Source organism: Tamandua tetradactyla, chromosome X (assembly GCF_023851605.1).
Source record: "Tamandua tetradactyla isolate mTamTet1 chromosome X, mTamTet1.pri, whole genome shotgun sequence".
NCBI classification, from domain to species: domain Eukaryota; kingdom Metazoa; phylum Chordata; class Mammalia; order Pilosa; family Myrmecophagidae; genus Tamandua; species Tamandua tetradactyla.
In genome coordinates, this window is record NC_135353.1 from 137,742,576 (window position 1) to 137,758,288 (window position 15,713).

Genomic DNA, 15,713 nt, shown 5'->3' on the forward strand with positions numbered 1-15,713 from the left:
TTTCTGTTCTATACATGCAAAGCCATGAAATGAAGCCTAATTTCTTTACAGTTTTTGTTTGGGCTTGTTCTGTCAGGCTGAACCCAGCATCAATGTCCTGATATGATGTATAAAATGAGACTATAACATAAAGACAATTTTAATATTAACTTCTTGCTTTTTAGGCAAGGCTCCAATATTCTACTGGGATGCGAATAATATAGGCAAAAAATATGTGGTTCTTTACAATAAAACATGAGGTATTATGTGGTGAATTGTGTCCCCCCAAAATATATGATCACGTCCCAACCCCTGTGTCATGAATGTCCCTTTACTGCAAATAAGATCTTTGAAGATGTGATTAGTTAAGTGAGGCCAAGATAGATTAGGGTGGGTCCTAATCTAATATAATTTGTAACCTTCTAAGAAGAGGGAAATTTGGAAACATAGAAACATAGACACAAGGGAGAATTTCTTGTGACCACAGAGGAAGAGATTGTAGCGTCATGGTTTCTGAAGGTTTACAAGAAACTAAGAAGAGGCAATAAATGGAAGGATTTTTTCCCTACAGGTTTCAGAAGAAATATGGCACAGTTGATACCTTGCTTTTGTACTTCTAACCTCCAGAAAAGTGACACAATAAATTTCTATTGTTTTATGCCACCTAGCTTGTGGTACTTTCTTACAGCAGTGCTAGGAAAGCAAGACATGAGGTAAGCACAAATGCATTAGACTATAAAATAAAGTCACTGTTCTTTTGTGTGGGGGGGGATGGGGGAGGGGTTGGGTGAAGAAGGAAGACAAGAGTGAGGAACAAGAGAGAGTTAAGTGTTTAATACACACCTATACCTTAATAAAATTGGATTAAATATAACTTAGGTTCACAAAATGATGAAAGTAAGCAAGGATGGGATATTTTGAGGACACAATTTATTCCACTGGTAACTGACTCACTATGGCCTTTTTCAAAGAAAATACATCCTATGTAATGCTCTTCAGAAGTGAGTAAATTGTCTTTTTCAGATCAAAAGATATCTTTGCTTCAAATCCATAGAAAAAAGTGAGTGCATTCTATACAGAAACAACTTAGTTTTTATTTAAAAGTCATCAATGTCTATTACACATAGAGAAGAACATTCAGTTCATCATTACTCAGCGAAGCAGAAATAATGTTAAAATCATTACCTTTGTTGAGCTGCATCTTAGACATAAAGATATTTATAACTCTGTAGCAGGAAAAATATTTTAAAATATAGGAAGTATAGAGTGTTGTCTCCTATATTATTGAAAACACCTAGTGATCTTTGTGAGTAAATTGATTTGGGGGCAATATGTAATAGAAATTTCAAGGTTGTGACTCCTCAGATTTAAAAAGTACTGTTTCTGTAAAGTATCCCAGGCATCTGTGGTGCCAGAAAACAATTAGGTCTTCTAATTCCAGGAGCAAAGCAATCCAGGTTTAGGAAGGTAATATACATGTAATGGACATACTTTGTCATTGCTTTCCTTCATGGGAAATGGGAATCATGGACTTTTGGAGATTTGTTATGATCACCCATTTTATCTCTACTTTTAGGCAAGAAATTATCTCGACTGGCTGGAAATCTAGACTAGTTTGTAAGCTCTAACTATAAAAATATTCCTATTTCTCTCAGCAATTATATTGACTATTTAAATCTGCCCCTCCAAAAAATAGGATAATATTTAAAGGTATTTACTTATTATCTGGATGGTTTCACTTTTTGTTCCATCTCTATGTAGTGAGACTTTCAGTAACTGAGAATTACTTTTTATACTACTGTATCATATTTTGTCTTTTATAAAAGTCAATTCATTCTGGTTTCCCTAAGCCATAAAATCTCTCAGATTTATTCCAAGCCAAAGCTTTTCACAGGAAAATCTGTGCACCAAAGAGGAAATTGACACTAACATTTTAGAGTGACAAGTAACCACATGCCTTCCAAGACTCGTTACTCATGTTGATGATCACCGATGAAACATTTACACTCCAATAAAATGAGTAATTTTGAAGTATTTGATCTCTCTTCTGTCACCACATGGTAGTGTATTATTCAAAGTGTGATGGGGATTGAATCATTTCAATACAAGGCAAATCGAGATGAGTAGAGTGTGAACAAATGACATACATCTATATATTACATAGATTGCTGTAGGTCAAATTTTGGATTAGAAAAATAGACATAAGCATACAGTTGGAATCTTGGGTATCAGCATAAGGAATTAGGAGTTTGCCACGTGCTCATAATGGGGGAATAAAGGCATTTGCTCTTACAGAGATGGTTAGGACGGATTGGGAAGAGAGGGAGTAGAGACAAGGAGCACAATGATCAGAATGGTATTTCACTTGAAAGAGAAAAGTAATTTCCCTCTATTCAGATCTTTGTAGTGGGGACTGAAAGTAATGAACTAGCGCAGGCAAGATCATGAGCTTTGCAGGACTTGGTGACCAGCCACAAAAGGAGGGCCCAGGAGGACTATTTCCACCCACTCTGGGCATTCCAATCTGTGTCCCAGAAAGATTGACAATGCGAATGGCAAAATACAGTTTGGTATGAAGTGGTCTTTTATAAATACTGGAGAAAGAACAGTTCTTAATTCTTTTCTTTTCTCCTCATAATATAAACACGTTAAGGTTACTTTCTACCAGATATGACATTTATATTATTTTATATTTGTACGTTTGTAAAGAGAAATTATGATCAAGGATTTGGTCAGAATGTTTTGCTTTATTTTCGTAATGTACATATAATAGTGGAGTTGCAAAAGGAAACAATAACCATAGATTTTGGTTTGTAAGAATAGAAACATTATGATTCCCTTCCATATGGCTCATTATTGATCCTTCTTTGTGAAAGACAAAGAACAGACTCTCTGAGGGATACAGATGTAGCTAAATCACATTCATTCCATTAAAGATCCTATAGACTAATAGTGAAAGATACAAGAAAAGGGCTGATGGAAGGCAGATGATTAATGCCACAGTAGACATAAAAACAATGTGTTATCATACTCAAGAGTTTAGAGATTACTCTGCTAAGGAAACTAAGAAAAGGTACATGAGGCAGTTGGTGCTTAAAGTGGCCCTGGAGAATTTGGTAGCTATTCACAATAAACTTAATAACTTTGTTTAAAGTATATAATTCATCCTTTATTTTGATTCACTCCTTCTATATTAGCTTATATATATTTACTTTAGATATGTTTATCGTGCTATGTAGCCAAAAACTCAAATAGAAAACTAAGTATCCACTAGGTAGAAATAAAAGGTGTCAAATGTTTGATGAAATGAAAAATAGACTGTCAACAGATAGTTAGCAAGCTTCTACAAGTCTGTTCCAATGCACAAACATTTTATCAGCCCAGATATTCCAACTACATTACATGATAATGAGAGCTTAAGGATGTCACTCAAATTGATGTTTTCACTGGTAATTATTACTGATACCTACCAATGTTCCACATCTATATACAGTGCAATTCAGTAGTGCACTTGTTCACTAATATTTAAGTTTCTTCTTTCTTACATCCTCCTTTGAAATTGGGGCATCAGGAAGATGACTTACTTTGCCAATGTTAGGTCTATGTTAGGACCCTGCCAGCAGGAATCTACAGTTAGTATATACTCTCACATACATAGCATGCTTTTTAAAAATATTTTTATTGACAAATATTCACACACATACATTCCATACATAATGTACAATCAATGGCTCACAATAACATTGCATAGTTGTGTATTCATCACCACGATCATCTTTTAGAACATTTACATCACTTCAGAAAAAGAAATAAAAAGAAAAAAGAAAAAACTCATACATATCATACCCTTTACCCCTCCCTCTCAGTGACCACTTGTATTTCCATTCACCTAATTTATTTTATCCCTTATCCCCCATTATTGGTCTATGTTTTATCCATATATTTTTACTTGTCTGTCTATACTCTGGATAAAAGGAGTATCAAACACAAGGTTTTCATGATCACACAGTCACACTGTAAAAGTTATATTTTATACAATCATCTTCAAGAATCTAGGCTACTGTAACACAGCTCAACAGTTTCAGGTACTTTGTTCCAGTCACTCCAATACACCATAAACTGAAAAGGGAATACTACGTAATGCATAAGGATAACCTCCGGGATAACCTCTCAACTCTGTTTGAAATCTCTTAGCCACTGAAACTTTATTTTGTCTCATTTCTGTCTTCTCTCTTTTGGTCAAGAAGGCATTCTCAAAATTCTGTCCCACATTGTCTAGGGAGATTTATACCCCTGGGAGTCATGTCTCATGTGGGAGGGAGGGAAGTGAGCTCATTTGCCAAGTTGGCTTAGAAAGAGAGGACACATCTGAGTAACAAAAGTCATTCTCTGGAAGTGACCCTTAGGCCTACTTTTAAGTAGGCTCAGCTTATCCTTTGCAGCAATAAGTTTCATAGGGGTGAATCCAAAATTAAGGGCTTGGCCTTTTGATTTGCTGATCACCACTGCTTGTGAGAATATCATAAATTCTCCAAATGGAGAAGTTGAATATTTTCTTCTTTCTCCCCAGCCCCCCAAGGGAGCATTGGAAATACTTACTTAATCACTCCCTGTGTTACTCTGGGATATATCAGGGTGTCACACTAACCCGGACAAACCAACAAAATCTCACATCCTATTCAAGATTCTATGTACTTCATGGTTTTCAACTAAAATGACCACACAAGTTAAATTATGCAATGCACTATCAAAAATTTATATTTTGCACCAAAAATAAATATAGCTCCCTTTGGTCTCACACAGAAGGTGAAGTTTTAAAATATGGATGATATCATCCTTAACCTTGTATTCTTCTCTAGCTTAGTCCTTTCCAGATGAGCTTCCTTTGTATCTCCACTTGAAGTCTGATCCCTTTTTCAACTTTTTAAACAGTTTTTGTATGGAGTACTGCTGACTTTCAAAGCTTCAGAGCTCTAACTCTGAGTCTCAGATGTCACATAAATACCCGAAGTTTCTGAGAATCGCCAGATTACATACAAACAGCTCAGTATCCGAGAATTTAGAAAAAATACAGGTACAACTCCTGAATATATGTGACTGCTATAAAAGCTTACAATCTAGGATCCTTTACACTAGGCCCCAATAATTTACTGTGAAGTGGGTTCCCTATCAGAAGCAATGCTGTGTGAAATACCAAGACAGTGGGTAAAGTATTCTGTAAATCAATGGATGGTAGATTTTGCAGAAACACTGTATATAGAAAATGTAAACCCATATCCAGAGTATGTGTCTATTCCAATTAGAACAAATCGCTGCCCCTCCCTGATAAAAGTGGTCCAATCTAATTAACCTACCCCCAGGTAGCAGGCTGATCACCTGGCTGAATATTGGCATATCAGGGATTGAGTGTGGTTGTCTGCTGCTGGCAGATTAGGAACTCAGAAGTGGCCATAGCCAGGTTGGCCTTCATGAGTAGAAGAAGTCCATGTTGCTGAGCCCATGCATAACTTCCATCCCTACTACCATCAGACGTGGCCATAGCCAGGTTGGCCTTCGTGAGTAGAAGAAGTCCATGTTGCTGAGCCCATGCATAACTTCCATCCCTACTACCATCGGACGTGGCCATAGCCAGGTTGGCCTTCGTGAGTAGAAGAAATCCATGTTGCTGAGCCCATGCATAACTTCCATCCCTACCACCATGCCCACTTTGTTCATGAGCCCATTCGGTAATGGCAAGAGTGGCTGAGGAAAGAAGATGACTTGTATCCATAGGAAAGGTCATCTTATCCACTTGATTATTAAAACTTTGCTCTGTTGAAGTCACTTTCTGGTGAGTATTCACATGGAAAACGAATATCTTCAAGTTCTTTGCCCACTCAGAAGGATTTATCCACATACCTCTTCCTCAGACCTCTTTGTCACAAATTTTCCAATCATGCTCCTTCCAAGTACCTGACCATCCAGGCAAAGCATTAGCAACAACCCATATGTCTGTATACAAATGCACCTCTGGCCTGTTCTTCTTCCAAGTAAAATAACAAGGTGCACTGCTTGAATTTCTGCCTACTTGGAGGATTTCCCCTCACCACTATCCTTTAAGAACATCCCAGAATTGGGTTGTAGTGCTGTAGCTGTCGATTTCCAGGTAATCCCTGCATATCATGCACAACCACCTGTAAACCAGGCCAGAGTTTTCCCGTGGCCTGGGCATTTGTTCCACTTCCTCATGTAACCTACTTGTGTTTTCAGGACCTGCTTGAGTCTTACTCTAATATCCCATTTCCATTTTATGATGGTGTGCTGCTGTACACACCCAACCTTATGGCTTGGTGGGTCAGACAACACCCACTCATGATAAGCAACTCAGGTCTCAAGGTAACTTAATGACCCATGGTTAGGTATTAAGTCTCTAATAAGGCCCAGTAGCAGACTGAAACTGTTTCTCAAAAGGACAATAATTTGCAGTTGATGATAAGGCTTTGCTCCAAATCTTAAGGGTCTGCATTGTGATTCTCCTATGCTGGCCTGCCAAAGGCTCCAGGTAACCTCGCTATTTGCCACTGAAACTTCCAGCACCACTGGATTTGCTGGGTCATACGGCTCAAGTGGCAGAGCTGCTTGAGCCTGTTACAGAGCCTCCTCTTGTTTTGGTCCCCACTTAAAACTAGGTTTTCTAGTCACTTGGTAAATGGGCCAGAGTAGCACACCCAAATGAGGAATATGCTGTTTCCAAAATCCAAAGAGGCCAACTAGGCATTTTGCCTCTTTTTTGGTCATAGGATGGGTGAGATGCAATAGCTTGATCTTCATTTAGAAAGGATATCTCAACATGTCCCACACCATTGGACATCTAGAAATTTCACTGAGGTGGAAGACCCCTGTATTTTTGTTGGATTTATCTCCCATCCCATGACACACAAATTTCTCACCAATAAGTCTAGAGTAGTTGCCTTTTCTTGCTCACTATGTCCAATCTACAAGATGTCATCAACATAATGGACCAGTGTGATGTCTTGTGGGAGGGAGAAATGATCAAGGCCCTAGTGGACAAGATTGTGATATAGGGCTGATGAGTTGATATATCCCTGAGGCAGGACAGTAAAGGTATATTGCTGGCCTTGCCAGGTGAATGCAAACTGTTTCTGGTGTTCTTTACTCACAACTTTTGAGAAAAAATAATTTTCCAGATTCATAGCTGCATACCAGGTACCATACAATGTGTTTATTTTCTCAAGCAATTTTACCACATTTGGAACAGTAGTGCAATTACAGTCACCAACTGGTTAAATTTATGATAATCTACTGTGATCCTTCAAGTCCCATCTGTTTTCTGCACAGGCTAAACAGGAGAGTTGAATGGGATGTGGTTGGAATCACCACCCCTGCATCCTTCAAGTCCTTAAGAGTACACTAATCTCTGCAATCCCTCCAGGAATATGGCATTGCCTTTGAATCACTATTTTGTTAGGAAAGGGCCATTCTAGTGGCTTCCACTTGGCCTTTCCTCCCATGATGGCCCTCACTCCACAAGTCAGAGAACCAATGTGGTAATTCTACCAGTTTCTGAGAATGTTGATTCCAATTATGCACTCTGTAACTGGGGAAATGACCAAAGAATGGGTTCAGGGACCTACTGGACCCACTATGAGATGGACCTGAGATAAAACTCCCTTAATCACCTGATCTCCATAAGCCCCTACTCTGACTGGTGGACCAGAGTGATGTTTTGGGTCTTTTGGAATTAGTGTCACTTCTGAGTCAGTATGTAATGATCCCCAATATATCTGATCATTACTTTTCCCCAGTGCACGGTCACCATGGTAAAAGGCCATAGGTCTCTTGAGGAAGACTACGAGAAGGTTAACAGCATAAATTTGGGGCATTGTAAAAGGGTACTTGTGGATACACAGTCCTCCCCTTATTCAAGGGGTTCTGTGTCTGTAAACTGTCTCAAGTCTGGGAATTGAGTAAGACACCATGACTCTCTGTTTTGTAATTTAAATTTGACTTTTGTTCACTTGGCCTAGAATTCTTCTGCTTATACAGTTCAAACAAGAATTCAGTATACTGCCCATCTATTTTACTTCTAGGTACCCCATTGTCTACTAGCTAATGCCACAAGTCTCTGCAATTCAAATTATTTTGATTGCTGCTTTGAGTCTGCTGTCCATTATGGTGGCCACAACCACCTCCTCTATGGTGATTAACTGTCACCACGTGACTTCTGCCAACTCAGGATTGGGTCAGCCCCTTGCTATTTAAGGATTCCAGCTCAGTGACAGCAGTTCCCCCAGTAATATCTGATCTACAGAGAAAGGCGACCACAGAGCTCTTCAGGGATGATGGAGCTAGTTTCATGAATTTATTTCTCAAGGTTCTGGTGAAAGATGTGTCCTTCGGACATTCCTGGATTTTGTGAGCAAGTCTTCCATGATACATCCACTCTAACATTCCCATCTCTCTAAGCCTCTGGATCCCTTCATCTACATTATACCAAGTCAATTCTGACATTTCGACCTCAGGTAATGTCAGCCACCTTTGGATCCATGTTTTAGCCAACCATCCAAACAAACCATTAATGTCCCTTCTGACCCTTTGAGCCAGAACATTGAATGCAGAATCTCTGCTTAGTGGGTCCATATCAATAAATTCAGCCTGATCCAGCCTTATATTCTGTCCACCATTATCCCACACCCTTAATATCCATTCCCACACATATATCCCCTGATTTCTGTCTATATAGATTGGAAAACTCATGCAGTTCTTTTGGAGCATAATGTACCTCTTCATTGGTCACACTTTGTACCTCAATTTTCAGGGTCCGTTGGGACTTTAGTCTAGCTATAGGTCTTGAAAAAAAGAGGGATGGGTCATGAAAAGAAATAGAAATGTCTTTCAAGCCAATCACCTCAGGGTGTTCCATTGATGTTTCAGTTGGTATAACAGGATTATTTGCTCCAGATAAAGGAGTGAGAGATGTTTCCCCAGGGGAAGTGGTTACAGAGTTAGCAGGCAGTAAATCTTTTTAGGTGTGGGTTGGATGGCAGACTCCTCTGAGGAGATTGGAGGCGGGGAAGCTGTTTCCTCAATGAAGGCTGGAGGTCGAGATGTTCTTTCCTCAGGGCAGTACATTACAGATCTACCTAGCAAAAGCTCAGCAGATTCCAGGGATCCCACTACCCTATCACCATCAGCATCAAGCCACATATCACCATCCCACATCTCTGGATCCCATTCTGTTCCAATCAAAGCCATTTCTTTAACAACAGACATCTTGAAAGGTTGAGAGTTTAGTTCACATTGTAAATCTGCTACTTGCACAATGAGGCTTTGTGTCTGCTCTGCAGGAATCTCAAGTTCATGACCACAGGAAATAAGATTTTCTTTCAGGGCAAACATGGAAATTTTTACATCATTCATAAGGCACTAAAGTTTCAAATGTGAAGCCTTCAGCTCATCCCTTTCCCTCATCACTCTATCTAGTGCATCTAACAACCAGCCAATATCATTATACCTCTTAATTCCACAAATCTCCATGAAAGTGTCAAAAAAATTCTCACCCAGACCCTTGCCTCATATATGTGTACAGTTAGCAGACTCTAATGATGATATCTAATCTAATGAGTGTCTCTTTTGCAAATTCACCGCATGGACTGTCAGTGCCATCTTGATTATTGTAAACAGTCATTAGTGCCTCTGAGTCTAGTCAAAGTAGAAACCCAATTGTAAAAACCTAATTTTATGATTCTGTATCTTAAGAACTACTCCTGGTACCAAACTGTCTTAGTCAGGATTCTCTAGAGAAACAGAAATAGATATAGAAATATGACATTTATAAAGGTATTTCATGTAACCGTGGGAATGGATGGGTCCACAATCCACAGGGCAGGCTGTGAAGCTGGTGGCTCTGATGAAGGGTCTAGATGAACTCCACAGGAGAGGCTCACTGTCTGAAGAAGCATTGAAAGAGTCTCTTCTTCTTTAAAAACCTTCAGCTGATTGGATTATCTTGTTATGGGAGACAGGGCTTAGTCGATGGCAGATGTAATCAGTCACAAACGCAATTAACAGATTGATGATTTAATCATCCAGCCACAAAATATCCTTGCACCAAGTGTCAGGCCAGTGCTTGCCTGACCAGAAAACTGGACATAATCATTTCACCAAGTTGAGACCAGAACTTAACCATTACAATAATATCTGTCTTTTTGCTCCTGACATTTCATTAAAAATACAGTCCTTAAGGGTCATACACCTAGTTGCATGTCTCACAACTTCATTCCTTCTTGCAGTTGCTCAGTAGTCCATCATATATATGCACCACAGTTCCCCCTTCCATTCCTCAGTCATTGTACCCTTAGACCACCTCCATCCATTGTGACTCACAAAAATGCTGCCCTAAATGCCAGTATGCAAATGTACATTCATGTCCCTTCACTCAGTTCCTCCAGGTATATACTGAGCAACAGGGATGCAGGATTTTATGGCAACCCCAGCCCTAACCTCCTATGGAACTAACACACTGCCTCCAAGGGGCTACACCTCTCAGTTTCCCTACTGACAGTGACTAGGTACATCTCTTTCTCTGTATTTTCTTTAGCACTTTTTTCTCTCTGCTCATTTTTAAAGTTTTATTTACAAATAACATAATCCAACCTAAGTGTATATATATATGCTTTGGCCACAATAATTTATATGCAGATGTTTCCTTTTCTTCCACAAAGAATTCATACCACTCCCCTATGTCCCCTGCCTGTTGACATTTAATTTTGGCATAATGCTTTTGTAACTTTCAGTGGAAATATACTACAATGTTACTGTGGACTTTAGATCCTACCTTGCCTTGATTGTATTTTTCCCACCCATTTTCAACACCTTGCAATGTTGACTTTCATTTGTTCTCATTCATACAAAATGTTTTTTTTATTTGTACATTTAATCACCATCATTGTCCACTCCAGGCATTCCTAAATGATACCATCTCAATCTTTATCCTCTATCTTTCCTTCTGGTTTCATACTGCCCCCAGCCCTTCTTCCTCAATCATACTCACATTCAGTTTCATTCAGGGTACTTATATTATTGTGATACAATCAGGTAATATTGTGCTATCCATTTCTAAAATTTAACAAGCAGTCCCATTGCACAATCTGTATTACTTCAACACAAAATGCCCAATCTCTACCCTCTTTCTATCTCCTGTTAACCTGTGTTCTTAACTTTAACTCTCAAAGTTCACTCATTAATATTAGTTGGTTTTAGTGAGACCATAAAGTATTTGTCCTTTTGTCTCTGATTGATTTCACTCAGCACAATGTTCTCAAGGTTCATCCAAGTTGCTACATGCTTCATGACTTTATTCTGTTTTATAGGTAAATAATATTCCATCATATGTGTATACAACAGCTGGTTTAGCCACTCATCCATTGATGGACATTTGGGCTATTTCCATCTCTTGGCGATCATAAATAATGTTGCTATAAACACTGGTGTGCAAAAATCCTTTTGTGTCCTTGTTCAGGTCCTCTCAATATATACTTAGTAATGGGATTGCTGGGTCATATAGCAATTCTATACTTAACTTCCTGAGTAACTGCCAAACTGCCTTCCAGAGCAGTTTTACCATTGGGTGTGAGATGATATCTCATTGGGGTTTTGATTTGCATTTCTCAAATAGCCAGTGAAGTTGAGCATCTTTTCATATACCTTTTAGCCAGTTCTAGTTCCTCTCTGAGAAGTGTCTGTTCATGTCTTTTGCCTATTTTTAAACTGGGTTGCTTGTCTTTTGTTGTTGAGTTATATATTCTGGATACTAAATCCTTATCTGATATGTGATTTCCAAATATTGTCTCCCATTACATAAGTTGCCTTTTTACTTTCTTGACGAAGTTCTTTGATGCACAAAAGTGTTTAATTTTGAGGAGTTCCCATTTATCTACTTCTTTTTTCAATGCTAGTGCTTTGGGTGTAAGATCTAGGGAACCATTTCCTATTACAGGTTTTATAAGATATTTCCCTAGTTTTTCTTCTAAAAGTTTTATGGTCTTAGCTCAATGTTTGGGTCTTTGATATATTCTGAGTTCATTTTTTTTTTTTTTGACATGGGCAGGCACCAGGAATCGAACCCGGGTCCTCTGTCATGACAGACAAGCATTCTTGCCTGTTGAGCCACCGTGGCCTGTCCTTGAATTTATTTTTGTATAGAGTGTGAGATAGTGATCCTCTGTCATTGTTTTGCTTGTGGATATTCAGCTCTCCAAGCACCATTTATTTAAGAGACTGCTCTGTCCCAGGTGCATTGGTTTGACCACTTTACCAAAGATCAATTGGCCATAGATGAGAGGGTCTATATCTGAATACTCTATTCAATTCCGTTGGTCTGTATACCTATCTTTATGCCAGCACCACATAGCGTGCTTTTTATGTGAAGCAAAAACATCATGGGCATTTTTAACTCAGCATAGAATGTATGGATCCAGAAAGATGCAGGCAAAAAGACTGATATAATAAAAAACTATTTTCCAATATTCTTGGTGTATATGCACTCCCAAAATATTATACTAAGGGAAAGAAACAAAAAACAAAAAGTCACATATGGTATGATTCAACATATATGAAATATCCAGAATAGGTAAATCCAAACAGACAGAACACGTAATTGTAGTTGCCAGGGGCTGGAGGGAGGGAGAATGGGAATAGATATATTAACATCGTTTTATTTGGGAGATAATGAAAATATTTTGGGATGAGATGGGGTGGTGATCACACAACATTGTGAATGTACTAAAAGTCACTGAATTTTTCTCTAAGTTGGTTCATTTTATGTTATGTAGATTTCACTTCAATAAAATAAAATAAATTAAATTAAATTAATAAATATTTGCAGAAGTTTTGCTACACACTATATATTGAGCCCTATTTGGGGAAGAATTAAAGGTGTATAGATAATTAACTATGCCCTTAAAGAATTTTGTTTATTTTTTATTGTATTTTTTATCACTGTTAATGCTTTCAGCCATCAATAATGTAATACATGAGTAAAGATGGTTTAAAAATAGGGAAATTCAACATGTTATATAATATGAAGTCATGTGGCAAAAGGTTATAGGAGTAGTTATTAAATTTTTAAACAAAGGTACAAGAATTCATTTATTTTTACTTTTCTTCCTTTTTATCATCTTAGTAATTTTTTTTCAATAATTTATTTTTTTTCTCAGCCTGTCAGCTTTGTTATCCGCATGTGCACTCAAAACCCTGCAATGGCTACTGAAGTTCTTATATAATAACTTCAATCAGCTACTCCAGGAGCAAGATGAGTGGTATCTCTTCTTTTGCTTCTCTTTCTCCGGGAGACAAACCTTTCCCAGCAGCCTCACAGAGCAGTTCCTCTTGTATCTCATTGGCCAGAATAGCATCTCATTTACATGATTAAACTAACCTTTGGTAAAGAGAATGGAACACCCATAAGAAGTGTGATTCTTAGTAAAAAAGGAAGAAGAAAATGGTTGCTGGGAGGAAATCAACATAGCCTTCTCTAGGAATACAGTATGTCAACATGTATTGCTAATTATAGTTGGAGTCTAGTTTGAAATCTGGTGGTATTATTGGAGTCATAGCATATTAAATCCACCATTAAGCTTGTGATCACCTCACACATTCTAGTTACATATGAGGAAACTGAACCTTGGGAATCATCAGCATGGAGGCCCAGAATGTTTTCAGGAGAAAGTTTTACCTTGATAATATTTTAATTTTTGACTTCTCCTTGCCTCAAAACTGTGAGGCAATAAATTCCCATTATTTAAGCCAATCCATTGCGTGTATTTGCTTCAGCAGCCAAGGAAATTAAAACACTATCATTATTGTCTGGTAATATCGGCCAAATATCGTAGTCAAGTTCTTTTGTTCCGTATGACACATTACGTCTCCTACACGCTCATATTACTTGTACTTCTGACCCAGATCATTTTTAGTTGCTAGTTTGAACATGTGCCATTAAGACATTGCAGATACTCTTTTCATGGAAGTGCAGAGAGCTCTTGAGGGAGTTACTGGTTTATTTAAGGGGCTGTGTATGTCTTTGAATCTGTGCCTCAAACCAATCCCAATACTTTGTATTGATTCTTTCACCCATGTCATGGTTAGGGACAGGTGTCAACTTGGCCAAGTTGTGGTACCTGTTCATCTGATTGGGCAAGCACTGGCCTGTCTGTTGCAATGAGGGCATTTCATAGGATTAGGTCATGATCACGTCAGCTACATCCACAGCTGATTCCATTTGTAATCAGCCAAAGGGGAGTGTCTTCTGCAATTAGTGATGCTAAATGCAATCATGGGAAGCCTTTTAAGGGGGACTCAGAGGAGACAGGTTGCATTCCTACTTTGGCTGGTGAGCTCTCCTGTGGAGTTCATCCAGGCCATCCATTGGAGTCATCAGCTTCGCAGCCTGCCCTGTGGATTTTGGACTCTGCGTTCCTACGGTCACGTGAGACACTTTCATAAATTTTATATTTGCAAGTGTTCCCTGTTGATTCTGTTTCTCTAGAGAACCCTAACTAGTACACCCCATCTCCTTCTCCTTCTAGGAGATTGTAGGCATTAGAGAAACTGAAAGAAAGAGTACTTCCCTTTTCTGATCCTGTCCCTACTTTTTTATTCAAACTTATATTCTGCCCATATTTATTGCCCCTAATATTGTTTTTTTTTAAATTTTATCTCAAATCCATTCCAATTCCCATCTCTAATTTATCTTGTTTATCAATATAATTACCATTTGTGACATCATAAATTGTCTGTCCTTGGAAAACTACATCTCCTACCATCCCTGCCTTATCTGTCTGAATTACTGTTCTTGTCCTGCCATTCCTTGTTCAGGAACCAAGTTCCTGGCATCCAAGCCCTCCACAAAATGATCCCAGTACTTCTTAGTCTCATCACTCACTACATGTCCTGTTTTATCTTATGCACAATCCAAATGGTACTTCCTCCTTATTTTCAAACAGGCACTATGCTGACCCATATCTTTAACTGATACTGCTTTTTCTTTCTTATAGAATGTAGCTTTTTACGTGCCCCACATACATCCTGTTCAAAATCATTCTTGAAGGCCAGTCTTAAGGCCCATCTCCTCCATTGGACTTTTGCTTGAAAATCTTTCGTCATTTTTGCTTCGTAGCACAGTAGTTTATCTACTTGTTGCTTTTCTTTTACTGCATGATATAATGCTTTAAGGCAGGGATTTTTTCTTTGTTGCTTTAGTCATCATTTCTACCGTAAATTATTCTGAGATCTCACTGTTTTTATGGAATATTTGAGGCTGTGAGATCAGTGCAACTAATTCATCTTTAGCACTTCTAATTTATCCTTTAACACTTACGAAAACCTCTTCTAAATCACTCTAATTTGCTGTTCACTGTCTCTACATGTCAGTTGCATTGATGATCAGTAACATTTGAAGAAATAATACAGCGATTGATGTAACAAGTTTGAACTCTTTTAAAATACTTTAATCTGTGCATCCTCTAATTTTGTATTTTTTATTCTTTGAAAGAGGGTCGCTGACATTTTGGACCCAAATCCAATCTCAGTGATCATGTTTTCTATCTACATGTGTGAATAGCCCGTAACTTACACTCCCAAGGGCCTGGTATGCTTTCATTGTTCTTTACATGACATCATGCTGGGATAGATATGGATACCTTTGGGGCCAAAATACATGTCGAGTTAAGCACTTA